Here is a 25940-nt window from a genome sequence, read left to right as displayed (position 1 = left end):
ACCAAAAAATAAACAAACAAAAAACTAACAAGAAATATTGTAGAAGAATAAAACCACAGGACAAACCTCATCTAAGAGTGCAATAGACTTGAACACTGTGGAGAAGATACCCATCCAAGAAAGAAATGAAAACAGCCTGGAAGTATGGATGGTATGTGAATGGTCCTACCAGCTTCTTAGCACACCGATCAGAATCCCACTGGTGCTCTGAAGGTGTGGCGCAGTGGTAAAGCACCTGTCTAGCAAGCACAAGGGTCCTGAGTTCAAATCTCAGTACTGAAAAAAAAATCCCAATGGCTTCTTCCCTCAAACTCATACATCTGGCCCAACCATGAAGAAAACACTGGATGAACTGTAATAGAGGAGTAGTCTAGAAAATATCCACCACTTTCCCTCATAACTGGGATTGTCAGAAACAAGGGAGAGCCTCCTCAGCCAAAGAGGGGCTGAAGAGAGCTAGGAGTAGGTCACTGGTTGGACCCCAGAACAGAGAAAAGAATTCTCCATTCTTGAGGCAAGAATGAAGAAAATCTGTGCAAACGATGAATGCTAGCTACATGAGTGTAGCAATACTTGTTCATTGGCTGCATCCAATACACCGTACCAGTGGAAGGTGCAGTAACTCAGAAGAATTGCTGAGGGGTATAGTCTGTAGTACCTTATTTTTCTGGGTTGAATCTTCTTTAAAATTTAATTTTTCTGGTACTGGAGTTTGAACTCAGGGCCTTGTGCTCACAGCTGATGCTCTACCACTTGAGCCATGCCTCCAGCTTGGTTTTATTTAAGCTGGTTAATTGGAAATGGATTCTTTTAGACTTTTTTACTCTGACTGGCTTCCAACCTCCACTCTCCAGATTTCAGCCTCCTAAGTAGCTGGGATTACAGGGCTGAGCCATGATCATGCTGCTAATTTGGATTTTAAATGTATCACCCCCTCTCCCCCCCCCCAGCAGCTCATGTATTGGAGCTTGGGTCACTGGCCTGAGATGGTATTGGAAAGGATATGGAAACTTGAAAAGGCTGAGCTGAGTGGAGATTAGGTCATTCGGAGGAGGCCTTAGAGGGGGGTGTTGGGATGCAGGCTATCTCCTGGCCACTATCTCTGCTCTTTGGCCACCACGAGGTGAGCAGCCGCCTTCTCCACACACCCCTATCTCAGTGATGCACTGTGTGGCCACAGGCCCAGAGCAACCAGCCAGGTTACCATGGACTGAAACCTGGGAAGCCATCAGCCTAAGGAAACCTCTTCTCTTCTTAAGGACAATGGCTCAGGTATTTTGGTACAACCACAGAAAGCTAATCCACTTTACAAGTTTTTGTGTGTGAAACTTTTTTTTTCTTTTTGTCACTCATGGGGCTTGAACTCAGGGCCTGGGTGCTGTCCTTGAGCTCTTCTGCTTAAGGCTAGCACTCTACCACTTGGAGCCACAGCACCACTTCTGGTTTTCTGGTGGTCAATTGGAGATAAGAATCTCATGGACGTCCCTGCTTGGGCTGGCTTTGAACTATATTCCTCAGATCTCAGCCTCCTGAGTAGCTAGGATTACAGGTGTGAGCCACCAGCTTGTGTGAAACCTTTTTAGGCATGGTGAAAAAGTCCATTTAAAAACAAAACAACCAAAAAAAAAGCCATCATAATTGGGGGTGGAGGGTTGTAGACGTTCAAGAAATGTTTGGCCTGCAATTGCTAAGTTTTATATGACAAATTCTGAATCACAGGCCAAAGAGTTTGGGTTCAGGGGTGCCTGTGAAGTTATGGGAAGCAGTGAGGGCCCCATTCCCTGCTCTTCATGGAAAATCACCCTCAGGCAGGCAGAAGGGAGACGTCATACAAAACTCAGTTTCCTCACTGTTTGGATAAGGATACTGGGGGGAGGTGTTATTTGGGGAGCAGGTAGGGGACACTGCGCTCCCAGAGAGTGGATGGAAAGAGGGAAGCTGCTTGCCCATAGCTCTGACAATCTGACTTTGGGCATTTTGATCTTACGCCTGTGCGGCAGCCGGATAAACAACCCATTGGTCTTCAGCCAGTCCCTCCTTTCCAAAAGCAGGATCACCCAGCTGTTGGGTGAATGGACGGGACCAGAACACAACTGTGCCTGGCTTAGCACATGGTCCATTGAATCCAAGTCCCTTCAGCAGCTATTCCAAATGTGGGTTTATTCTGAGGATTTATTTTTTTACTATTTAAAAGGGAGGGAGGGAACATCCTTTAATAAGAGGCTAAGTCAAGAGGGTTCAGAAGTGGATGGAAGAGTAAGAATGAGAAGGAAGCAACTGCCAAAGTTGAAAGGAGAGTGGAATTTGGCTTGGAGCGTCCTGGCCGCCAAGGCAAAAAAGGGAAGCCTGATGAGTTACAGAGCTTCTGTTTTTAGCAAAGAAGATGCTTTACTGGGTTCCTCAGGGGAGATGTCGCTTGTGTCAGTTTCAGTTTTTGTTTTTGTTTGTTTTTTCCAGGCAGTAAATCCAGAGTGAAATGTCTTCCTTGAGGCTTTAGGAGAGATTAATTAGTGGAATAAACAAGGTCCTTGTTTTACAAGAAGTATGAAATGCATTCCCAGAGTCCTTCCTTCCAGGACCTGAGGCCCTCACTGGACACAGATATTGCTTGGGTACCATTACTAGTGCGAGAGCAAGAGCATCTGAATGTCTCCACCAGAATGGGAGGAGGCTGGATGCAAGCAATGACTTTACAAAGGGAGGTCATTAAGTGTCCTGTCCCTGTCTTAAAGTCCCTGGTAGCTCCCTTTGTGTGTGTGTGGTGGGAGGGATACTGGTATTGGGGCTTGAACTTAGGGCTTTTCACTCAATGCTAGTGCTCTACTACTTGAGCTACAGCTCCACTTCTGGCTTTTTGCTAGCCTGGAGATAAGAATCTCACAGTCCACATTCCTCCCTGACCCTCCCCACCCCCTACCCCCACCGCCCAGGGTTGGCTTTGAACTATGATCCTCCAGTCTCAGCCTCCTGAGGAGCTGGGATTACAGGCTTGAGTCACTGGAGCCCAGCTCAGGCTCCTTTTTTGTGACATACCCACATGAGGGAAAATTAGGGAAGCATTTCACCAACCGTGAAATGAAAAGCAGAATTATCAGAAAGGACGAAGAACCAGAAATGATGGAGAAGACCCTGAGTCACAGGAGGTGGGCAGACCTGGCTTGGAATTCACCCTGCCTCTTAATTGGCTATGTGATTTGGGGCAAGTCTCCAACCTCTCTGAGCACAGTTCCTCTGTGGATAAGAATGGTGAGGATGGTCTTTCCTTGGATCCCAGGCCGGGACTCCAATGGTTCCCATCACACCCCAACTTTGGATCTCAGGCTCCCTTTGGATCTCAGAGAAACTGAGGCAAAGCTCACAGGACTTAGCCTGTCCAGAGCGTATGCCTGTGCTGTCCTCCTGAGATGGCTTTCATGGTGCGCCCCCAGTTTGCTCTAGAGTGCCTCCTGGGTCTTGTCCCTGACCCTGAGAGCAAACCAGGCCTGCCAGGAGCCCCACCCCCTCCATGACCTTCTTTTTCTGGCCTCTTCTCTCTTCAGGCTGGGTCAATTCCCTGGAAACTGACGCCTGGAGGTCTTCTCCCTTCCTGGCCTCCACTGCTGCGAATGAGCCTCTGATGTCATTTTTGAGGAGGGGCCTCCCCTCCTCAGAAGGAATAGTGTTTGATTCCTTGGGGCCCATTTTCTGCCTTGCCCTTGGCCAATGTGAGTTACCTACCTGTATCAAGGTGAGGTAGCCATGAAGATCTCTGTCTCTGAGCCAGCTCCAACCTCCATGAAGATGGCAATGCCAGGCTGTTTCCTCGATGTCCTCCCCCCATGGCACACAGCAGAACCCTTCAGCACACCTATATCCAGACCCCTGCCAAACAGTGACGGCGCTATTCTGTGTCTTCAGCAGTGACTGTGTGTAGGGAGGGTGCTAGGTGCTCTAAATACATGCATGCACCCACACTGCAGATGAGACCACCAAGCCTCAGATGAAACCACTCAAAATCACAGAGCACGTAAGGGGGGGGGGTCCTAGAAATGTCCCTGGGGCCAGAGTCAAGGGGACTCAGATATACCTACATGGAATTCCCTCCTTCACCAGCCCGCAATCAGACTCGTGGGAGCAGATGGGGGCAGGGAGCTCCTGAGGCCTCCTGGGGAAGGGCATCCTCTGGTATCTGGGGCAAGCGCCTTCCTGACCTGGGCAGGCCTTTGCCTGGGGTAGGGTAGAACCCTGGCTAGAGCTAACAGTCCCTGGCTGTCCTCCCCTTCTCCCCTGCCCCCTCCCCTCCCAGCAAGCCTCGTTCATCCTGTAGACCATGCAGGGTGAAAGGGGTATTGGGTGGGGGTGGGGCTTCCCCCTGCTCCCCAGCTTCTTCACAGTCCGTGGGGGTGCTATGCTGCTGAGGAAGCCTATCAAGCTCCACACCCGCTCGCCTTCTTTGTGAAAATCCAGCCCACTTTTGCCCCTAGGACCTTTCATCTTTCCTCGAGCTTGAGGGCCATTTCACAGATGGAGAAACTGAGGCACCAGGCAAACGAGTGGAGCCTGCCACAGACCAGCCTGGCCAACTTGTCAACTCTGTAATGAAGTTTGAGAACTTGTGGTTCATGATTTTAAAACTATAGCCTCACCATAAATCGTTAACTTTTTAAAAAAGTATTTCCCCCACCCTACCCCTTTCCCCTCAGCCCCCTTCACCCCCCAACTTTGGACAGGGTGCCTATGTTTTACAGCTCTGCGTTGCACCTCTAAAATTACCGGGCATTCAAAGAGTTAAAGGAGACTGGGAGGGGACCGGCTTTGGAACCCCGAAAGGGTTAACAATATAAGCGCATTTATTTCCCCCCCCCATTTGTCCCCAAAAGGACATCGGGCGGACGGGAATTCCGAGGCGAAGCCCCCCCCCAATGATTCTCGAAGCCTCGGCAACTTTTAATTCCGACCCCCCAAAAGTATCGCGGTTGGAAAGTTCTTTCAACCTTTTCCTTTTTTTTTTCTTTCCCATTTATTATTTTTTTTTCTCGATTTCTCCGCGGGCTGATTATAAAGCTCTCCCTCTCCTTTTGGGGTCCCCCCCGTGCGCCAGGCGCGGGACCGCGAGAGGGGTCCCCGAGACTTCTCTCCCGGGGCCGGGTTGGGACGCGGCTGGTGAGTCCCGGCTCCGGCCCCTGAATTGGGGGGTCCGCGTCTGCCCCAAACGCCGCTTTCTTCCGTTTTCCATGTCATTTCCTGTACTAATAAGATGGTGGTCAAAGCAGGGGAGGAGAGCAGCCGAGAGCCGCCGCCGCCGCGCCGAGGCTGGCGCTGAAACTTTGCCTCGCCGGGCACCGCGCGCCCGCAGCGCGGCCGCTCCCGCCGCGGGGGGCCGCCCGCCGGGCCGCGCCGCCGCCTCCGAGCCGGCCTCCGGGCCGCCCGCGCCGCCCGGGCCCCGCGGCTGCCGCGGTGATCCGGGGAAGGTGAGTCAGCCCGGTAGCCAATGTGGCCATTGAAAATGGCTTCGGAAAGCGCTCGGCAGTTTGCCAGCGAGCTCGGGGCTGGGGGTGGACGGGGGTGGGGGGAGCCGGGGTGCAGGCGGCCCGGGGGAGGGGGCCGAGCTTGGGAGGGGTGGGTGCGGCCCGGGCGGAGGGGCGGCTGGTCGGTCCCCCAAGGTGGGTTAACCCTCGGCAGGTAGCCGCCGCCGCCGCGGGACCGGGCCGCCTCCGCCTCTTTCCTCCGCGAACGCTCCCTCGCTCGCTCCCTCGCTCGCTCGCCTTGTTACAATGTAGCCTTTTCTCTCCGCGTTCGTTCCGCCGGCTGAAGGACGTGGCCGCCGACCAATGGGAGCAGCCGCCCGGGCCCGAGCGTTCGGAATTAGAACGCGGTGACATGAGGGGGGCGGGGCCGAGCGGGGAGGGTTCACCGCCGGCCTAGTTCTCCGGGTACAGCGATGGAGAGTGGGGGGGGGGGTCGTTGGGAAGTGGGTTCGGGGAGACTTGGGGAGTGGATGGGGGGTTGGGGTATGGAGATGGGGGCTTGGAGGAGGAGCTGGGAATGGGGGGGCTTGGGGAGAGGGGGGATGGGGCTGGGGAGTTTGGGGACGAGGGATGGAGATGGGGGACGCCCTGCGGCAGACACTGAGGTCTGCTGCTTCTCACCCCTCGGTTTCCTGGCTATAATCTCGGTCGACCCCAAGGCGTTTCTTGAGTCTCTTTTAAAGTCTCAGTGGCGGGGTAGACTCTAGGGGTGGGCTATCCCCCCCCCGCGCCCCCTGTCCCCGCCGCGCGCTCCCAAGGTGTTTGGAAGCAGAAACTGCAGGCACTTGGTGGCCGACGACCTTTCTCCGTCAAGGCCGGTGTGCCCTAGGCCAGTGGCGGCCAAGAGAATGCAGAGGCGCTGCCGATGCCCTCCCGTGGAAAGTTGCTGTGTGTCTTGTGCCGGGTTGGGGAGGGGGGGGGCTCGCACCCCAATGGTGGGCTGGACTTAGAAGAGACAAACATGAAAGCTCTCTTCTTTCTCATACTTTCTCCTCCATGTGGCCAAAGGCTGTGGGGTATAATTTAGGGTGGCTGAAAAGAGGCACACCCAGTTCTTTGGGGTGGGAGTGGGGGGAGAGGGAGGGAAGGAGGGGCTCAGTAAAGCGAGATGGCTCTTGATGAAACCCCGTAAACTTTAAGGGTTTTGTCTGGGTTGAAGTAAAAGAATTTTCCATGCGCGCAATGCCTGTGGCACCCAAGCTTGCCCTCCCCACAAATTGGCTTCTGAGGAAGGAAGGAGGAGGGAGGGCGGGACAGCCTCTGGGGTCCTGGTTGGAGGTGTGTGGAGGGCCACAGACCAGGAGTAGCAAGCTGCAGTGTCTCTCCTTTCCTGGGGAGTGGACATGGCTGGGGAGGGCACTGTACACTGGGGGCTTGTTTCTACAAACCTTCCCTTCTGGGAACACAGCCCAGCCCCCCTGCTTTATTTCCCTTCCTGGAGAGGGCTTCTCCTTTGGAGTCACCACTACTCAGAACAGCTATATGATTTCAGACATTGCATGGTTACCTTTGACCTCTCTGAACTCAGTTTCCCTTCCTTAAAGGGGTGGAGGGTGAGCATCCAGCCAGTCTGCAGACTACTGGATTGTTAAATACAGGCAGAGATCAAATCCAGGCCTGTGGATTCATAAGCCTCGGTTTCTCCTTCTGGAGGTACCCTTCTGGGAACAACAGAACTGCCTGACCACAGAACTGCCACTCAGTCCCTGATGGACAGGTCTCCCCAACACCCGAGGAGCAGCTGGTGCAGGCTCAGATTCTCTTCCTTGGTGTCATTCTAAAGTTGAGGGGCTCTCCTGACTTGTCCCCAGGAACCCTTGACCAGCAATCACGCCTAATTCTGTATGATTTTGCCTTCACTTGTGTGCCTACTGGGATCACATGATTCACATTTGTTCTCCTTGGTATGGAAGATCTTAGCATTTGTCCCTTCCCTCTCTTGTATTCTCAAGACTTTCCCAGGTATGGACTCTTAAGAGCACTGGACAAGGAGTCAGGGATCAGACCTGCTTGTTCCTGGGCTGCCCTCTTGGCTGTCCTGAATCAGGACAAACACAGAAGGCCCAAGGCTGTCCACAGCCTTCCTCCAAGGCTCTGATCTTAGCCAACAGCATGGAGTCATCAGTCCTTAAAGCAGAAGCTGGATGTTTGCTTCCCTCACGTCAGTCCAGTCTACAGGCCTAGAGAATGTGTTCCTCCCAAGCAAATCTAGCCCAAACTTTCCCTCCCTAGCATGCATCTTGGGTTAAACCATGCTGCCTTTCCCCAGGACAGTATCAAGAGTGGACTGCCACCACCTTGTCCCTCCCTGCCCCACCTGCTCACCACTGCAGCCAGAGATCCGCTTCTCAGTGCACGTCTGATAGAAAACCAAATTGTTAGGTGACCTGAAATCCTCCCAGCCTTACCCTTTCCCTTTTCTGCCCTCCCAGGCATCTCTATGTTGTGTACCAAACCCTCTGCCAGGCCATCCCCTCCCCCTGGAATCCAGACCCATTGTCATCTGTGAATGGATGAAGGTTAAAGAAGGGCAAGATGGGGTGGAGAGTGGGCTGTTGGGTTAGAGAACAGAGATTTCCAGTTCTTCTAGGTACTGGCAGGGTTGAATGGAGGTCCCCTCATGCACAGGTGGGCTAGTGTGTTGGGAATTCCAGTGATGTGTCTAGGTTGTTTCTGGAACCATCCCCTCAGCCCTCACCTCCCCGTGGCATCTAGTGGTAGGCAGGATGGTGACTCTTCTGCCAGGATTCCTCTGTCACTCTTTGAGCAGAGCCCCTTGATGGCTGATGGTGGGCAGGTAGCACAAGTGAGAACCAGACCTCTCTGTGCTTGGAAACCACCAAGATTTGGGGTTGCTTGTTACAGCTGCATCACCCGGCCTGTCCTGACTGCTGCAGGGATCGGCTGACAGGCAGAGAGACAAGTTGTGCATGCACATAGCTAGTGCACACAGGGGAAGGACTATGGCTTGGAAAGCAGCCAGGGAGGCCTTTTTGCCATCAGATTTTGTGGTGCTTGTCGCTCGTCATGGGTCTTGAACTCAGGGCCTGGGCGCTGTCCCTGAGCTCTTTTTGCTCAAAGCTAGCACTCTGCCACATTGCACCCTCTACCACTTTGTGAGTTTTCTGATGGCTAATTGGAGTTGGGCTCTTCTGCCAGGCTGGCTTTGAACTGTGATCCTCAGATCTCAGCCTCCTGAGTAGCTAGGATTACAAGTGTGAGTCTGGCGCCTGGCTTAACGTCACATTTGATGTTACTTCCTGTCTACAAAACCTTCAGGGGCTCCCTACCTTTAGCAGGCAGAAAATCTTCTGCAGTCCACCAGTCTCTGTGGGAACACAATTTTGTATCCTCCTCTGTTGCAATGTGCTGTCCATCATGGCACTTTCTCCATGCTGTTCCCTCTGCCCCTTGCATTCTAGTCTCTCCCTCTCCTGCTGAGGCCTCTTCCCCCTTTATCTTCAGCTTCCTATCACTTCCCCAGGGAGGCCTCTCCTGCTCTCCCCATCCTTTCCTTTGTACACTCATCTCTGAAAGCTGTTTTCCATTTGCTGTGTTGGATTTGGTTTCCTCCTTTCTCCTCCCTCAGACCTCCATCAGCTCTGTCCACTGGCCTGAGTAAGCTGCTCCCTCAATGCCTTCTTCTGAGTCCCTTAGCCTTGATGGGGCAACAGACAGGGCCCCGACAGGAGGCAGGGCTACCACTTCCCTCAGCTGTGGGCAGGTGGAGTCAGATGTGGGCAGGTAGGCTGCAGGAGGGAGTGTTCCTGGAGGAACACTCCAGGAGAGGATGGGATGAGAGGGAAAGACTCTTGATGTCCCCACTGATCTGCAAAGGATATAATTCCTTGGAAGGGCTGTAGAGTCGACCCAAGGATAATGAAGATGCTGATGGCGATGGCAGCCAAAGGTTGTTGAGGGCTTATATGTGCCAGATACAGTAATAAGCGTGCCACATACTGTCTAGGCCCATTTTCCAAAGCAACAACAGTTCACCTGAGGCTGGGTTCTTTATAAGGGGGGAAAAAAGGTTTATTGAACTACTAGTTTTGGAATGTGGAAGTGCAAACCACATGGTTCTGATGAGACTCCCTGTGTGTGTCGTATCATGGCGGAGGGCACCGTCGGGCATGGAGCCAGTGACAGGGAGAGATCATGGGCCAAGACAGGAAGCCAGAGGGCATGGAAAGGTCAGGCTGTCTTCTCTACCATAACTCCCTCTCGAGAGCTCATCAGGATCTTGGGAAGAACTACATTCATTTCTTCCAGGGCTGTACCCTCCATGACCAGTGACTCCCTACACACAGAGGGCTGAGATTCAAATGCAGGAACCCCATCCAAGCCATCGCCTCCCACCTTATGTTGGGTAACTGAGACAGGTGTTTCCCCTTCACAGATGGGGAAATCAAAGCCATGAGAGGCGAGGGGAGGGATTCCGGGAGAATGGTAGTATTGGTCCCATGACACTCCTTTGAGGGTGCCCTCAGCATGGGGGCAGAGGACCACCAGGGGGCACCCTTCAGAAGAGTCAGGTGGGGTGATAAATCTCACCCCTTGTGACAAGCTTCCAGTATGGTGATAGCCACCTAACACTGGGGTTTGAGCAAATGGGTGCCTGGCCCAGGGAGGAGTCTGGAGGCCTTCACACCACAGCTGCTCTGAAGCTGGCTGGGCTGTTGATTGATTCCTCCACCCTCCACCCCCCTGCCGCCTGCCAGTCTTCTGGGTCTCAGAGAGGGGTCTGGGAGGGGCTGCCTAGCAGCTGGAAAATCAAGCCATGCGGAAAGAGAAAGAAGGAGAGAAAGAAAGCATCCACAGTAAAGAAGAGAAAACTGAGCTGTTATTTGTTAAAAAGCTTATTTCCGATTGCAGATTTGTATCCGTGTTAGAGGAGCTGACGTCCCCTCTCCCCTCCCCCCTGTCCCTCCCCTCCCCCACAATGTGCCACACTCTTTGTCCCTGGCAGAAGCTCTCAGTGTATGTTTGCTGTCACTGTTGTGGTAGGCCCTGCACCAGGCTCAGAGAGGCAACTCACAGCCTAGTCCTTGCCCTCATAGAGCTCCCATGCCCAGGCCAGACATGAGCCCCGGGCCAGGCAGTTCCAGGCTAGGCGGCCTGTAGGCTGGCTTCTGATGGCTGGGTAGGATGAAGAGGGTAAAACAGGGAAGAGGCCATCTGGCCTGGGACAGGGCAGGGGCACAGGGAAAGGCTTCGGGGAGGGTGATGGTCTCTGTCTTTTGTGTGGAGTGGGTGTGATGGAGATGGAGAAGACTGGACAGGACATAGGATGAACACACCTGTTGTGGTCCAGCCTCAAGGCCTTTGTGCTGGTTGCCCCCCCCCCGTGGAACACTCTCACTCTAGTTATCTCCCACGGCAAGCTACCTCGCCTCCACCAAGACTTTAGCATAAATATCCCCCTCTCGTGGGCACTTTCTGGTTTCGGCTTGCAATGGTACTGCATGATTTGGTTTTCTTTTTTCATTTGTGTTCTTTCTGTCTTCATTATAGAATGTCAGTTACCCGCACTGCTGTGTGAATAGCGAGAATGAGACTGAACTGGAGGCTTTTCTTGTGCACAGTGCTATACCCACCCTTCCCAGCAGTGCCCAGATACTGGCACCATTATTCCTTATTGCACAGTTCAGGAAAACAGGCTCAGAGACATGTCAGTAAACAGCACAACTAGGAATCTGAACTCAGATCATCGTGACTCCTGAGACCTTCGGCCTCACCCCAGTCCCTGACCCCAGCCAGACTGTAATGGTCCTGACTGTTGAGCTCAAGAGTTTACATCCTGTGGGTATCAGGGAGCCTCTGAGGGTTTTATAAGGAGGAAGCTGATGTGAGGTCCAGAAAGCTGCAGTAATGGCTGGAGGCTGGGTAGGAGGTTGCTGCAGTAGTTGAGGTAGAAGGAGAAGAGGATGAGATGCTGCCAAGGGAGAAAGATAGGGAGAGGGACTTGGCCCTCCATACTGCAGTTCAGGGCCCACAATGGGGTCTCAGTTCTGGGGGAGGGGGAGGGTCAGAGGTCTCCTAGTGTGTGGCTGGCTTCTGCTCCTAATTAGACCAGGACCCACAGGTGGGAGGCAGCAGAGCATGCTGGGTAGGTCCTGAAGTTTCCTCCAGACTCTGCCACTTGGCAGCCCAAGGACGTGACACAAGGCCGCTTCTCCTGGGACAGCTGTCCCCACCTGGCGCCTGGCTCCGGGCTGCACAGACAACCCTCAGAAAGATGCACTGGGCACTGGTGATGGGTATCCTGCCTGATGGAAGGGCAGTGGGCACCGGGGACATGTCCTGGCCGTGGAGGTCATCTTGTGTCCCTGACCGGGGACAGCCTGCAGATGCAAAAGTGGGGCATCGGTGGCCTTGGGTTTAAAGGTCACCTGGCTGCATCCTCAGACACTCTTCTCCTCCCACTGGCTTGTGTCAAAGGCCCGTTGTTACACTGCCTGCGCCTCAGTTTCCCTTGCTCTATGTGCTGTGGAGGACAACACCGTCCTTGGGTCTTCTGGACCTGATTGAAAATCCCATTTTCACTGGCGTGGGAAGCTTCTGGAATATCAAGACCCTTGACCACATCCCCATGAAGCCTCTATGTCCACTTAGAGGAAGGAAATTGGGGCTCAGAGGGGTTCAGTGATGACAGCGAAGTCACACAGCCATGTTCTAATGTGTGTGTGTGTGTGAATCAGACCTGGGTTTAGACCTCTGAGCTTTTCTTTTTTTTCCCCTCAGCTAGCACTCTACCACTTTAGCTACAGCTCCACTTTCTGCCCTATTAGTAATTTATTAAGAAGTAAGAGTCTCAGGGCATTTCCTGCCCAGGCTGATTTCAAACCACAATTCAGCCTCCTGAGAAGCTAGGATGACAGGCGTGAGCCACTAGCACCTTGCCTCTTAGTCTAATCTTTCTGGTCACCCTGAGGAACACACATTAATAAAGAAAGACTTGGTCCTTTTTTCTTTCTTTACCTGACAATCCTCAGCAGATTGCTTAGGCACCTTAAAAGTGGAGTCTGCTTTCACAGTTGGTGTCAGAACCCTGCCTCCTTGAAGACCTCAGGGCCCAAGACTTGGAGACATGTTCACATAGACCAAAAGCCTCCAATTAAGTGATAAGCAGTGAGGAGTGTGGATATGGGGGGTCACCTGTCTCCCCTCCCTACTTCTTCTCCCTGGGTTTCAGCCTCAGACCTAGGACTATTCTTTGCAGTGAGGCCCATCTGGGTCTCTGGAACCTTCTGCGTTTTTCTGGGGTTTCCCTGCTAGTCCAACCTGACCCATAGGGGAATTCAGGACTCTCCTCCCAGCTTTACCCTTTACCCATAGCCCTTCTCCTGTACCCTGAGACAGCAGGCCAGCCCCAGGGACCCCCATTATACAGCTGAGAGAAGCAGGCTTGGTGATGGCAAATGACTGATGTTAGAAAGTGACCAAGGTGAAATTTGAACCCACATCTAGCACCCTTTCCTCTGTACCAACCTTTTCAGAACTAAAACAGCCAATGAGGACACCGAGGGTGTTTGGCTGGTATCTGTGGTCTGTCACCAAGTGAAGAGGTTGTAGCTGCCGCTTGAATGTTGTGTGACATGGAGCCTGCTCCTTGCCATGGGGACAAAGGCCACAGCCCCTCCCCCCAGCGGCAGAGTGACAGTGGGCTTCTGTCCCACGCTCAGGGCAGGTCAGAGGCAAAAGCAGGGCCAGCAGATGGGAGGATCCATGTGACTTGGGGACAGAGTGGGTCCAAGCGAACACCCACACCCTCCCCCACCCCCAAGAGAAGGGTGAGGCCAGGAAAGGATATCACTGCTTGCTGTCCACATGATGGAGAAGGCCAGCTGAAGGACAGGGACAGCAGCCACTGGACCCTCAGCCCCAGCCTGGGGAGAGCTGCACCACAGAGGGAGGGACAACTGACCAGTACCCAGCTAGGGTGAACTCAGCACTGTCATGGTGTAAATGACCTCTGGGAGGCAGGAGGGCAGCAGACTGGGGGGAGGGGAGGCTGTCCCTGATACCACCTTCCTCCCTTCCCTGCCCTAATCCACAGTATTCTGTGTGTGTGTGTGTGTGTGTGTGTGTGTGTGTGTGTGTGTGTGCGTGTGTGTGCGTGTGTGTGTGTGTGTGTGTGTGTGTGTGTGTGTATACATACCCCACAGGCATGCACAGCCCCTCCCTAGAACAGCTGCGTCCCAGAGAAGTAAGGAAACTCACTCAAGGATTAGGATTGACGTATTGAAGAAGAGTCCCCAGGTGTCCCAAGGAGGGATCTGTGAGACTAGAGGAGAGAGAGGGGCAGGGCAAGAAATTACTACTACTGTTATTGTTGGTATTTTATTTTGTGCTGCTACTGAAGGGAAAGTTGCGATACAGGTTCAGTGACTGCCTCAAGGTGATATAGCCATAATTCTTCTAAATTGTGTGTGTGTGTGTGTGTGTGTGTGTGTGTGTGTGTGTGTGTGTAAGTACTGGAGCTTGAACTAGGGCCTGGGCACTGCCCCTTAGCTTTTCCCTTCAAGACTGACATTCTACCACTTGAACCACAGCTCCACTTCTGGCTTTTTTTGCTGGCTAATTGATGTTGAGAGTCTTATAGATTTTCCTGCCCAAGCTAGCATCAAACCTTGATCCTCAGATCTCAGCCTCCTGCATAGCGAGGATTATAGGTGTGAGCCTCCAGCGCCCAGCATAGGAGGGGCCATTTGCAAAAGAAATCAGCCAACAGCCTCCAGGCCAGCACTTTCCCCAAAGAAAAGATCTAGGGACTTGAGAGGCTAGGGGCTGAGCAAGAGAGGACCCAGTCCGGGTCTCTGACTAGAAGACCCCAGCTAAGCCTTACTAAGGGTCCTGGGGCACACAGATCCTGAATAGCATGTTTCTTTTTTGGCCTCCCTGAGGCACCCATGGTGCTGGTGTTATTAGAGCCGGTAGACACAGCTGAATTTGCAGTGTGAGGGGTGGGGAGTGCAGGGACTTACCCTAGATCCCACAGCTGCAAAGTTTGAGCCAGCTTCATCCCCTGTTACTGTCACTGTGGGAAATGCTAGCAGTGGAGTTGACCTGGACAACTTGAACCTTCCGAGTTGCTGGCCCTTGGGTGAGCAGAGGCAGCACAGAAGTGGGGCGGCTGGGACTCAGGCTAGTCACCTGGAAATGGGGAAAAGGGGCCCTGATGTCGGTGACTGCCATGTTATGGGGTTTCTGGATTTTTCCTTCTAATATTGGATCAGCAAGTGACTGAGAGGCCATACACAAATTTGGGACAGTCAGTGAGCTCCACGTGCAGTCTCTTCTCGGGCATCAGAAACAGGGTGGTCCTGCCGGTGCCGTTGCGAGCCAGCTGTGCCACCCGCTGAAGCCACACTCTTCTAGTCTGCAGACAGGGACAGATGCCCAAAGGAAGCACTGAGAAACTCGCATTGCAGCATCATTTGTATTGTATTTTATAAAAGCACCATTTGGCATCAGATTGGAAAAAAAAGTATCATTGCCACAAATCATTAGAGTAGCAGCTCTGGCTCAGATTCCAACTGTGGTGGAAGGCAGGAAGTGGGGAACTCTAGGCGAGGGAGAGGAGAGACCCAAGGGCTTGCCTTGGGCACCCAGGAGGTGAAGATGTGTGTGTGGGGGTGTCCCAGAGGAAGAAAGGAGGGGCATCCTGCGTGGAGAAGCAGGAAGGGCATTCTGGCATCTGGAACAGCATGGGGGAAGGTGGCAGTGGAAGGATCCTGTGGCTCAGGAAATGGTGGGTGATATCTGCTGTTCAGGTGGAGCTGGCCCTAGGGGTACAGAGCCAGAGGTTAGAGAATGCCTTGAACCCTGTTAGAAGGAATAAGGACTTTGCCCCAGAGGCACTGTTTCTTGGTAGGGAAGCAGGCCTCTACCTGTTCTGTGGCCATCCTGGCTGGCCAGGCAAGCAGCTGGCCCAGGTGCAGTCTGGGCAGCCACCATACCAGGCTGTGTTTGGGGAGGGGTAGAAGTGGGAGGCAGAGGATGGGGTTGGCCAGCTATGGGAGCCTGGTGTATGATGACATTGGGCCTATTTAGGAGTTTAGTGGGGGACAGTGGCCTACAGTTGCTTCCTGTGTGGACCCGCTAATGGGTAAGGCTGAGACCTGCGTTTGTGGAATCAGATGCCAATAAACACCTGACTGTGGTAGCAAGGGACATTCAGGTCCCAACCCAGCCAGCCCGTGAAGGGGCAGCCAGCCTGGGGAAGCACCGCCTGCCTATGGGAACACCGCCAGCCACTGGGAACAGAGCATTATGCCAGGAATTGCTGCACAGCCCTGGGCTCTACCTCAGTCTCTGCCCTGAGCTGAGCAACTTACTTTATTCGGAGGTTTCTGGGAACAAAGCCAGGTGTGTCTGGGCCTGCATGCGGCCACAAGCCCAGGGGACATGGGCATGCCCGGGACAGTACTGTGGGGAACATCTCCCCACCAGCCCCACCCTCACCCCTTCCACTGGGGCCCCACTTCAGGCTACCTAGCCCTCTTCTCCCTCCTAAGGGTTCCCAAACAGGCTTGGCCCTGGCTGCAGGGTGGCATCTGGCTGCAGTTCAGCGGGAGTGTCACCACTCAGGTCCTTGCAGAATGGGGCTGGGCAGGCTCAGGCTTCATGGCCAGCAAAGTGGGAATCACTGGGGCTACTTAGTGTTGACAGTGACCTTGGTCACACTAAGGGAGGAGTGGCTATCTCATATAACCTCTTAGCGTTAGCAAGCTAAGATCTCTAAGGTCTTTTTTAGCAATCATAATATTCCAGATTCCTCTACCAGGTGAAATAGGACCCCAGTTTATTACTCTGGTATAGCCTTCTAGATTTCTTTTCTATCTATGGACACACATAATGTAAAGGAATGTGTAGCACTTGTATGGGGATGTTTAAACAACAGATTTCATGTAGCCAAGATGATTCTGATGTTACCTTGTTCTTACATGGTTACCATCATATCTATCCTTCCTTCCTTCCTTCCTTCTTTCCTTCCTTCCTTCCTTCCTTCCTTTTTTCTCTTTTTTTCTTTCTGATTTAAAAAATGTATCATGTGGCATTTACAATTTGTCAGTTGAGAATTTATTTATTTATTTTTTTGGGTCCAGTCGTGGGGCCTGAATTCTGGGCCAGGGCGCTGTCCCTCAGCTCTTCAGCTCAAGGCTAGCGCTCTACCACTTCAGCCACAGCGCCACTTCTGGCTTTTTTCATTTTGCTTATGTGGTGCTGAACCCAGGGCCTCATGCATGCAAGGCAAGCGCTCTACCACTAAGCCACCTTCCCAGACCCTCAGTTGAGAATTTATATAGAGCAAACTGCCTCCTGTGAGTGTCCTGTTATTCCTGGCTATCTTCTTTGGTGCCAGAGAGAGAGAAAGAGTTGTTCTCTTGACCCCTGACAGCTCCTCAAGAGATGAGAGCAGTGGTCCAGGCCCTCCAAGCCTTCTCTCCTTCATACCCTGAGTTTTCTGCTCTTGTGTGAGCAGCACAATTTCCAGCCACATCTCAGAGAAATCAGCATGCCTTATTCAAGTCCTGGCTCAGCCCTTTCTAAGCTGTATATTTCTGGGAAACCACACAAGCTCTCTGTGGCTTGGTCTCTCCTCTGGGGCACCCACATCATAGTGTTACCTAGAAGATGCAGAAAGCCTTTGCCTCCAAAGTACCAAGGTCGGTCCCCGGTGCAGGGAAGCCCAGGAGCATTCTTGTCCTGGGCCATCCTCTCATTATCTCTGAGTCCCCTCTCTGGACCCAGGGCCTGCACCCCTGGTGTGCAGCCCCATTTGACTTTAGCTGTCACAATACTCCATCTTCCCCCAGTCCACAGATCCTGGAGGAGGCTGCTGCCTGGGAATGTGGTGGGCGATCAGATTTCTCCCCTGTTTGGCCCTGAAGGTTCTGGACTGGGGCCTATACAGAAGGATCAAGAGGTCCAGCCCACCGTTCGCTCAGGCGAAGTGGCCAGGAGCCTGGTCACGTAACCCTACACCTCGGGCAGAGTTACTGGCTCTCAATGGAGCCCTTGTGGCAGCGAATTAGATCTACTGTGGCCGGCAGGGTGGACAGGAGAAGAAAGCAGCCTTGGGGCCAGCCTTTCCCTTGGGTACCTCTGGGCCATGCTGGCTGGCCAAGGTGGGGGGTTGGCCTCACTCCCCGGGACACATCACCCCTGCCACTGGTCACTTAGGGCTGGAAAGTAGCCTTTTGGCTCCCTCCCTTTTCTCCCTTTTCTCCCTTGGCTTCCTTTCCTCCCTTTCCTCCCTTCCCTTCCCTTCTCTTCCCTTCCCTCCCTTCCCTTCCTCCCTTCCTTCCTTCCCTCCCTTCCCTTCCTCCCTCCCTTCCCTTTCTCCCTCCCCCTCCCTCCCTCCCTCCCTCCCTTCCTTCCTTCCTTCCTTCCTTCCTTCCTTCCTTCCTTCCTTCCTTCCTTCCTTCCTTCCTTCCTTGCTTCCTTCCTTGCTTTCTTCCTTCCTTCCGTTGTAGGGCTTGAACTCAGGGCAGTGTCCCTGAGCTTTTTCACTCAAGGTAGCGAGCACTCTACCACCTTGAACCACAGCTCCACTTCTGGTTTTCTGGTGTTTAATTGGAGATAAAAGTCTCACAGACTTTCCTGCCCAGGCTGGCTTTGAACCATAATCCTCAGATCTCATCTTCCTGAGTAGCTAGGATTACAGGCTGGAGTCACCCGTGTCTGGCTCTGGCTCTTTTTCTTATATTAGCTTTTGGACTTCAAACTACCTTTGTGCTACCCTCTGACCAGACACCTCTAAGCTTGGCCCCTGTCTGTGCCCAGATGGAGAAAGCAAGGCTCTAGAAAGGTTAAGTGACTTTCCCAAAGCCACTCAGGTGGCCACTGGCAGGGCTAGGGGTGGAAGCCAGGCCATCTGGCTCCCCATCCAGTTCCTTCTCACATGGCCACCCGACCTGATGGTCTTGGCAGAAAGTGTCTGACCGGGCATCCCTGCTTGGCTTGCCCTCTGTGGGCAGTGGCCTGTGTGGTCAGCCATCACAGCCAGCTGGGATTACTTCCTAAGAGGTGAGACGCAGGGCAGCTGGCCCTGGCCCAGACCTCCCTTGTGCTGGCCACAAGCCCTCGTAGGTAGCCAAGATGGCCGGCAGCAGTGTGTTTGCTACAGTGGAGGCCCGTGTGCCCTGCCAGGGAGAGGATTTAACTGTCAGTCTGCCTGGTGGGCAGGGCATTTTAGTAATGCCTAGCACCCTGGGACTTCTCCAGGGAGTCAGGACAGCAGCTACCATCTGACCTGTTTTTGTGTGTTTGTTTTGTGCAAATCCTGGGGCTTGAACACTGGCCTGAGTGCTGTGTGCCCAAGACTAGTATTCTACTATGTGAGCCACAGTTCTACTTAGGCTTGTTGGTGGTTAATAGCAGGTAAGGATCACATGGACTTTACCACCTGCTCTGGCTTTACACCGTGATCCCGTATAGTCCCTGCAGCTGGGACTATCGGTGTGAGCCACGTGTTCTTTTTTTTTTTTGGGGGGGGGGTCTGGCCGTGGAGCCTGAACTCTGGGCCTGGCCACTGTCCCTCAGCTCTTCCGCTCAAGGCTAGTGCTCTACCACTTGAGCCACAGCGCCACTTCCAGCTTTTTTCTTTTTGCTTATGTGGTGCTGAGGAATCGAACCCAGGGCCTCATGCATGCAAGACAAGCGCTCTACCACTGAGCCACCTTCCCAGCCCCGAGCCACTTGTTCTTAGAGTGGAGAAGCCTGTGCCAGAGAGGCTGAGGGGTTTGCCTGTGGCGGGGGACACAGGGAGGGCCGTCTGCAGCCCCCTCTGCCATAGACCTTCGTCTGGCTCACACTGAAGGTCTGGTCTCGGCCTTGCTTTGAGTTAAGGCCTGTTGCAGTGGAGGGCTGGGCATCTGACTCAACAGTAACTGTATTTACTGTCTTCACATACCAGCTGCTACTTCTTCTAACTCAGCCATTAAGGTCACCTTCAGAAGGGCAGAAACTGAGGCATGGAAGGCCAGGCAGCTTCCTAAGGCCACGCAGGAGTGAAGTCAGGACACAGATCATGGGTATGTAGCTCCAGAGTGTGTGTGAGAGCCGCCGGTCTCTGCCGTGTTGGGGTGGAGGGCCATGCACACAGCACAGTCTTGTGCACTCCTGCACATGGCGACTTACAATTCCTTGAGGCACAGTGATAATTGTGCCGGTTTCGAGGGAAGGGTCTTGTGTAGTGGCCTGGCGGTGGCAGCTGTGGTCACTCTGGGAAATGGTGCCGCTGAGACCCTCTGACCCATGTCCTGGGGGTTGGGTGGAACTGTCCCAGCTGTTTGCACAGATGCTCTGGATGGAGGTCCACTCTCTATATACTGGGGCTGGCGGGGGGGGGGGGGTAGTGGTGCTGTTTTGTAGTCACCTGTGCTGGTAAAGCCAGGCCAGCCGAAAGGGCTAGGGGAAGGCCATGTGACCATCTCTATGCCAGACCCCTGGTCCTCACTGAACCCTCTGGGCTTTCTGGGTGATGCGCGTGCGCGCACACACACACACCACATGCACAAACGCATGCAGCATATACATATACATGTGACATATATACACAGTGTACACGTGTGTATGTATACACACGTGTACACACGTGTTTTCTGGTCCATTCCGTAAATCCATCTTTTTTCTTTTTAATCTGAGATCAGGTCTCCAGGTCGGTACCTGCTGCTTTCACTCATTGGCTGTCACTCTACCAACTGAGCCACGCCTCCCCCCATCTTTAACCAAGGTGGTGGAAGGAAGAGGAGGACTCCCACATGGTCCCAGTCTGCTTCACCTCCTGCCTTCTGAGAAGCCCCTCCATGGCCCCAGGTCCCCTGTGGGTGGCTGTGGTGGGACCACCTCCTTCATCTGAGCCCTGTTGGGCTCAGCACGTGACCCCCACCTCAGCTGCCCAGCGTGCAGGGCTCCCCATATTTGCTCACTGTGCACATATCCCCAACAGCAGGGTCACAATGGGACTTAGTTCTAGTCCTGGTGGGCAGAGCCACACAGTGGATGGGTGGCTTTGAGTCCCACCCTCTCTGGGCCTTGATGTGCAGCCTCGCCTTGTGAGACCATAAGACTGCGGTTATGTCCCCCTCTCCCTCTGGGGTAGGAACTAGACCTCCAGGCTCACACGGACAATTTCTGTGTCTTTTAAAGACACTTGGATAGTAGGCACCCTCCACCTTTCTGGTAGAAACTTCCATGTGAGCTTGGATTTGAAGCCAGGTTCTGATATGGACTCATCTGAGACTGGAAAGTTCATGGCAGGGTGAGGGGTGGTGGCTGGGGGGTGGGGGGAAGCCTAGGTTCCCTCCTCTTACCTCAGCTGATGACTTGAGTTCGCAAAGAGGTGCCCACCGCCCGTGGAGGGGCATAGCACGCTTACCTACCTGGAACTGCCCACGTAGGGTCCTCCCTGTGGGGCGGGGGATGTGGCATGCTCCTCTCCAAGGCTGAGGTAAGGAACACATAGTCAGGCACTTGGTGTGTGGACCCAGTGCATAGGAGGTCTGTGGGGGACAGGGAGGAGGCTGGGGAAGTTCCAGAAGCTGGGCCAACAGTCCTGGAAACTCAGAGATAAGGCTCCAGATGGCCAAACTGCCCTCTGCCAGCCCCAGGAGGTCTCCCCTGAGCTGGCAGCACCGCCTTCCCTTCCTCCTGGGGCTGCTGGCTGCATAAAAGACTCCGGCAGGCCTTTGGGCTAATTTTACCTTCCTGATTTTTCATGAATCATTTCCCTTTGGAGGAGTGTGAGAGGCATGTCAGTCCAAGTTGGACGCACCGGAGCCAGCCGCAGCCGTGGTGGAGCATCGGCACTGGGTCCCCTCTTGGGCCTGAGCACCCACGGCCCAGAGAGCCTCCTGTCAGCCACATGCCCACACCCCAAGGTTATCATGATGTGGCACAAGTGAGCCACAGCACGTCCTGGGGCTGTAACTTGGGCTGTGTTATGACGGGATTTAGAACTCAGTGGTTTTATGGTGGAAAAGTTTGACAAAAAGATCCCCTGAGGCATGTTGGCACAAAGGCTGGTCTCCCTCCTGGCTGCGGAGTATGGAAACCCACAAGTCCTGGGGCAAAGTCAAACTCATTGTACAGATGAGTAAAAGGAGGCTCGGAGAGGGGCAAAGATTTATCCAAGGCCAGCACATCAGCAGAGGCAGTCAGACGTAACAATGCTCATATCCTGGCTGCTCAGCACCACACACATCGATTCTTTCCCCTCCACTCAGTGGCAGGCATGGCAGGGGCACAGTGGGTAAACAGGGGAGTCTCTCTCCAGTGCCTTGGTCTCTAGCTGCTTCTTGGGCTACCTGGCCAGGATGCCTTCTCCTGGGGATGTCTGTTCTTGTTGACAAGCTGGACCTGGATTCCTTCTGTGTGCAGGATACTTCTCTTCATCTTCCACCCGGTGTGGGGTTGCTGGTGGTGCATGGGAGGAGCCCCAGTAGGCACAGAATGGGGCCTCAGGGGAGACAAAGCTACACAGCACCTTGGTCGCTACCACACAGGTCACCAGTTTGGGCACCTAGGCAGGAATGATGGGGAACGGTGGCTGAGTGCACCCCTGGAGAATCAGAACACGGCACTGGGCAAAGCCACCACCATGTTCTGGCACCTGGCTGCCTTGTGGGAGTTCCTTGCATGGTCTTGCTGGCTCCTCCAGTCTCCCAGGAAAGCCGAACAGCTACATTTTCACAATGAAATCTGTGGAGAAAGTCACAAATCTGCCCCCTGTCCTCCGGTCCTCTGTGACAATGGTAGCAGATGGTTTTTGTAATTATTCCCCAGGGCCCCCATCTCAGGAAGCCGCTGTTTGCCTTGGGAGACCCCTCCCATCGCAGTTTGTCACCCATTAGCAAAGGTATAAGCTTTTGAGTTGGGCAAACTCCTGATATGTGTCCTTGGTCAAGATCCTTAACCTCTCTGAACTTCCATTTCCTATCTGAAATGAAGTAAGAGGTACTTCTGAGGTAGGGTAAAGCAGAAGATGCAATGTAATCTGAGAAACTTTCAAGTGGGATTAGACAGAAATGAAATGTATGGGCTCAGTACAAGGCCTAAGAGGGTCCTGAGAGCTTCAGGCACAGTTGGATCCAGGGGCTCATACTTGGTCTCAGCCTTTCAGTTCTACTTTGCTTCCTTCCTTCTGGTCCCATTCACAGACAGCTGCTGTGTGTGGTGGCCACCAGCACGCCCATATTCTTGGCAGTCAAGGGCTCTTCTCTGCCCAGGGTTTTGTCCAAGCCTCAAACTGCAGCACATCAATTGGCTAGTCCCTTACCTTCTCCTGCACCAATCACTGTGGCCAGCCTGCAAATCCAGGCTGTGATTGGTTGGTCTTAGTCACATGCCCCTTTTTGGGGGTGGAGTGTTTGGAGATGAGGCTCCTAAATACACTGTTGGGGTTAATGTCAGAAGGGATAGGATCAGACACTGTACTCAAGGTGTAAGCCACAAAGGCATGGCCTTATTCTCCTGTGTGTCCAGACCTTAGGACAGTGCTGGTGATTGGTATTACAGGAATTCAAGTGGGGAGGAGACCATGTGTGTCCCTCCCACCCAGTGGAAGTCACTGAGGCACAGCCTGGCATCCACAGATGCCTGCCATCCCCCCTTCTTCCTGGAGGGAGGGCTTCCTGCTGAGGGCCCCCTTCCTGATGGAGTGTCACAGCTCTGCAGAGCTGCTCCAGAGCTCCTGTGTGCTCTGCATTGTCACCTGTAGTCATGATCAACACACCATATCGTGGTGACTCCATAGCTTATTTATTCCCGGCAATCTCACTCTTCATTGCTTGGGGCCCAGTGAGTCATACCATCTGCTATGCTTTGGAGATGGAGCTGCCAGCAGGGCTTTGATTCCCTGGGCTGCAGGAAGGGGGTGGGGGAGGGGAGCGCTGGGGGCCCACTCTGCAGAGACATGGTAAGGAGAAAGCCAACTGCACTGGGAAGGGTATATTTCCTGTGGGAAGCAAGGACTTAGTAAGAGAGAATATGTGTGTGTGTTTGAGACTCTCTCTCTCCCTCCCTCCCTCCCTCCCTCCCTCCCTTCCTTCCTTCCTTCTTTCTTTCTTTTTTTTTTTTTTTTTTTGTCGTAGGGCTTGAACTCTGGGCTTGGGTGCTGTCCTTTGCTCTTCAGCTCAAGGCGCGTGCTCTACTGCTTGAGCCACAGCACCACTTCCGGTTTTCTAGCGGTTTATTGGAGATAAGAGACTCACGAACTTTCCTGCCCGGGCTGGCTTTGAATTGCGATCCTCAGATCTCAGCCTCCTGAGTAGCTAGGATTACAGGCGTGAGCTACCTGCGCCCGGCTACCTTCTTTCTTTTCTTTCTTTCATCTGGTCCTGGAGCTTGAACTCTGGGCCTAGGTGTTGTCCCTGAGCTTTTGTGCTCAAGGCCAGCACTCTATCATTGAGCCATAGCTCCACTAATGGCTTTTTGGTGGTTAATTGGAGATAAGACTCTCTTGGGCTTTCCTGCTTGTGCTGGCTTTGAACTATGATCCTCAGATCTCAGCCTCCTGAGTAGCTAGGATTATAGGCATGAGCACCAATGCCCAGCTGTGTTTGAGCCTTTCTATGTACTTTATCAATGCTGAATACAGCGCGCGCGCGTACACACACACACACACACACACACACACACACACACACACACACACACACACACACACACACACACACACACACACACACACACACACACACACACACACACACACACACACACACACACACACACACACACCCAAGGGAGAATCCCAGACTTAACTGAACCGTGACCCTCTACCCTTCCTTATAACATGGCCATAGTATAGCATATGGTTGCTGCTGGTTTAGTCTCATTTTTGCACAGTATCCCATCCACAGAGCTTTTTTTTTTTTGTTGTTGTTGTTTTGAAATGTAAGGATGCTTAGTGAAGACTAGTGCAGTGTCTCACACCTGCAAACCCAGCACTAGGTAGGGATGCTGAGGCAGAAAGAAAGCAAGTTCCAGGACAGGCTGAGCTACTGAGAGAAACCCTATCTGAAAATAAGACCAAAACAAATAAACAAAAAAGCAGAAGCTTAGTGTCTATTGGGCTTTGGGAGCAGACAGGATGCAGGACCCATGAATGGGCATGCCAACATTCTTTGTGTTTGCTTAACATACAAACAGGAAGTGGAGCTACAGCTCAAGTAGTAGAGTGTCAGCCTTGAGCAAAAAGGTAAAGGATAGCGGCCTTGCGCTGAGTTCAAGTCCTAAACTGGCACACACACACACACACACACACACACACACACACACTCTCTCTCTCTCTCTCTCTCTCTCTCTCTCTCTCTCTCTCTCTCTCTCTCTCTCTCTCTCTCTCTCTCTCACAGAAATTAAGATGCAAACTATTAAGCACTGTGTTATTCCGGATCATTGATCATCTGAGTGTTCTGTGAAGAGAAAACCAGGGAAGCCCTGATACAAGTAGTGTTTTAGAAGTCAGAGTGAAAAAAGAGAAAGGAAAGCCAGGATGCTTCCCAGGAGGAATCCAGAGGCTCTCGTGACCCTTTGGCTGATCCCATCATTCATCATGAGCAAGCCCAGTTCCATTTCTGTGCCGGCCACTCAGGCTCTCCCTTGGGGTTCTGCTTGGAGTTCTGCTTGGACCCTAGCCTCCAATAGCATGATGGAGGAAGGTAGGAAGGCCTTCATAACGGTTTTCCCTAGTGACTTCCTTTTAGTATTTTTTTTTTCTGTTTCCACTTTTGTTTTTCCCTCTTCAGTGCTTGAGATTGAACCCAGGACCTTCCACAAGCCAGGTAATGCCTCTACCCCTGAAGAACTTTTCAAGTGACACTTTCCCCCCTCTACCTGTAAAAAGTAGACAATAGAAACACATAGTCTTCTCCACTAACTGGGAATACTCCTGAAATATATCTTTCCACACCTGTTCATGAAAACTCATGTTATAGTGAGAGATTTTTAAATATGATTATTATATATTTCTTTTTTAAAAAATAGACTGCTTTGTGTGTGTGTGTGTGTGTGTGTAGGTGTGTGTGTGTGTGTGTGTGTGTGTGTGTGTGTGTGTGTGTGTGTGTGTGTGTGTGTGCCAGTTCTGGAGCTTGAACTCAAGGCCTAGGTGGTGTCCTGAGTTTTTTGCTCAAGGCTAGTGCTTTACCATTTAAGCTATAGCTTTCCTTTGGATTTTTGGATTTTGTTTTTTTAGTAGTTTATTGAAGAGTCTCAGACTTTCCTGCCTCATCTGGCTTTGAACTATAATCCTCAGATCTCAACCTCCTGAGTTACAGGTGTGAGTCTGACACCCTGGCATAGATTTCATTTAAAAAAATATTAGAGAGCAAGGGAAAGGGATGATATTGTCCAGAAAAAAGGGGGGGGGCACTTATTACCTGACTTATGTAACTGAAACCCTTCTGTAAATCACATTTGTAAGAACAA

The 25940-nt window shown here is 52.8% G+C and overlaps 1 protein-coding gene across 1 annotated transcript in view; it reads left to right on the top strand.

The window, feature by feature from the left end:
• The first annotated feature begins 5241 nt into the window (after positions 1-5241).
• Positions 5242-25940, top strand: part of Prdm11 (PR/SET domain 11) — a 70999-nt gene continuing 50300 nt past the window's right edge. Inside the window, exon 1 of the mRNA XM_070032521.1 lies at positions 5242-5450. The gene's annotated coding sequence lies outside the window, so the exon portion shown is untranslated. The remainder of the gene's footprint in view (positions 5451-25940) is intronic.

Source organism: Dipodomys merriami, unplaced genomic scaffold (genome assembly GCF_024711535.1).
Source record: "Dipodomys merriami isolate MVZ:Mamm:240054 unplaced genomic scaffold, mDipMer1.0.p SCAF_21, whole genome shotgun sequence".
Classification (NCBI taxonomy): Eukaryota; Metazoa; Chordata; class Mammalia; order Rodentia; family Heteromyidae; genus Dipodomys; species Dipodomys merriami.
Note: the sequence above shows the minus strand (reverse complement) of the source record. Positions and strands in the feature narration are given on the sequence as shown.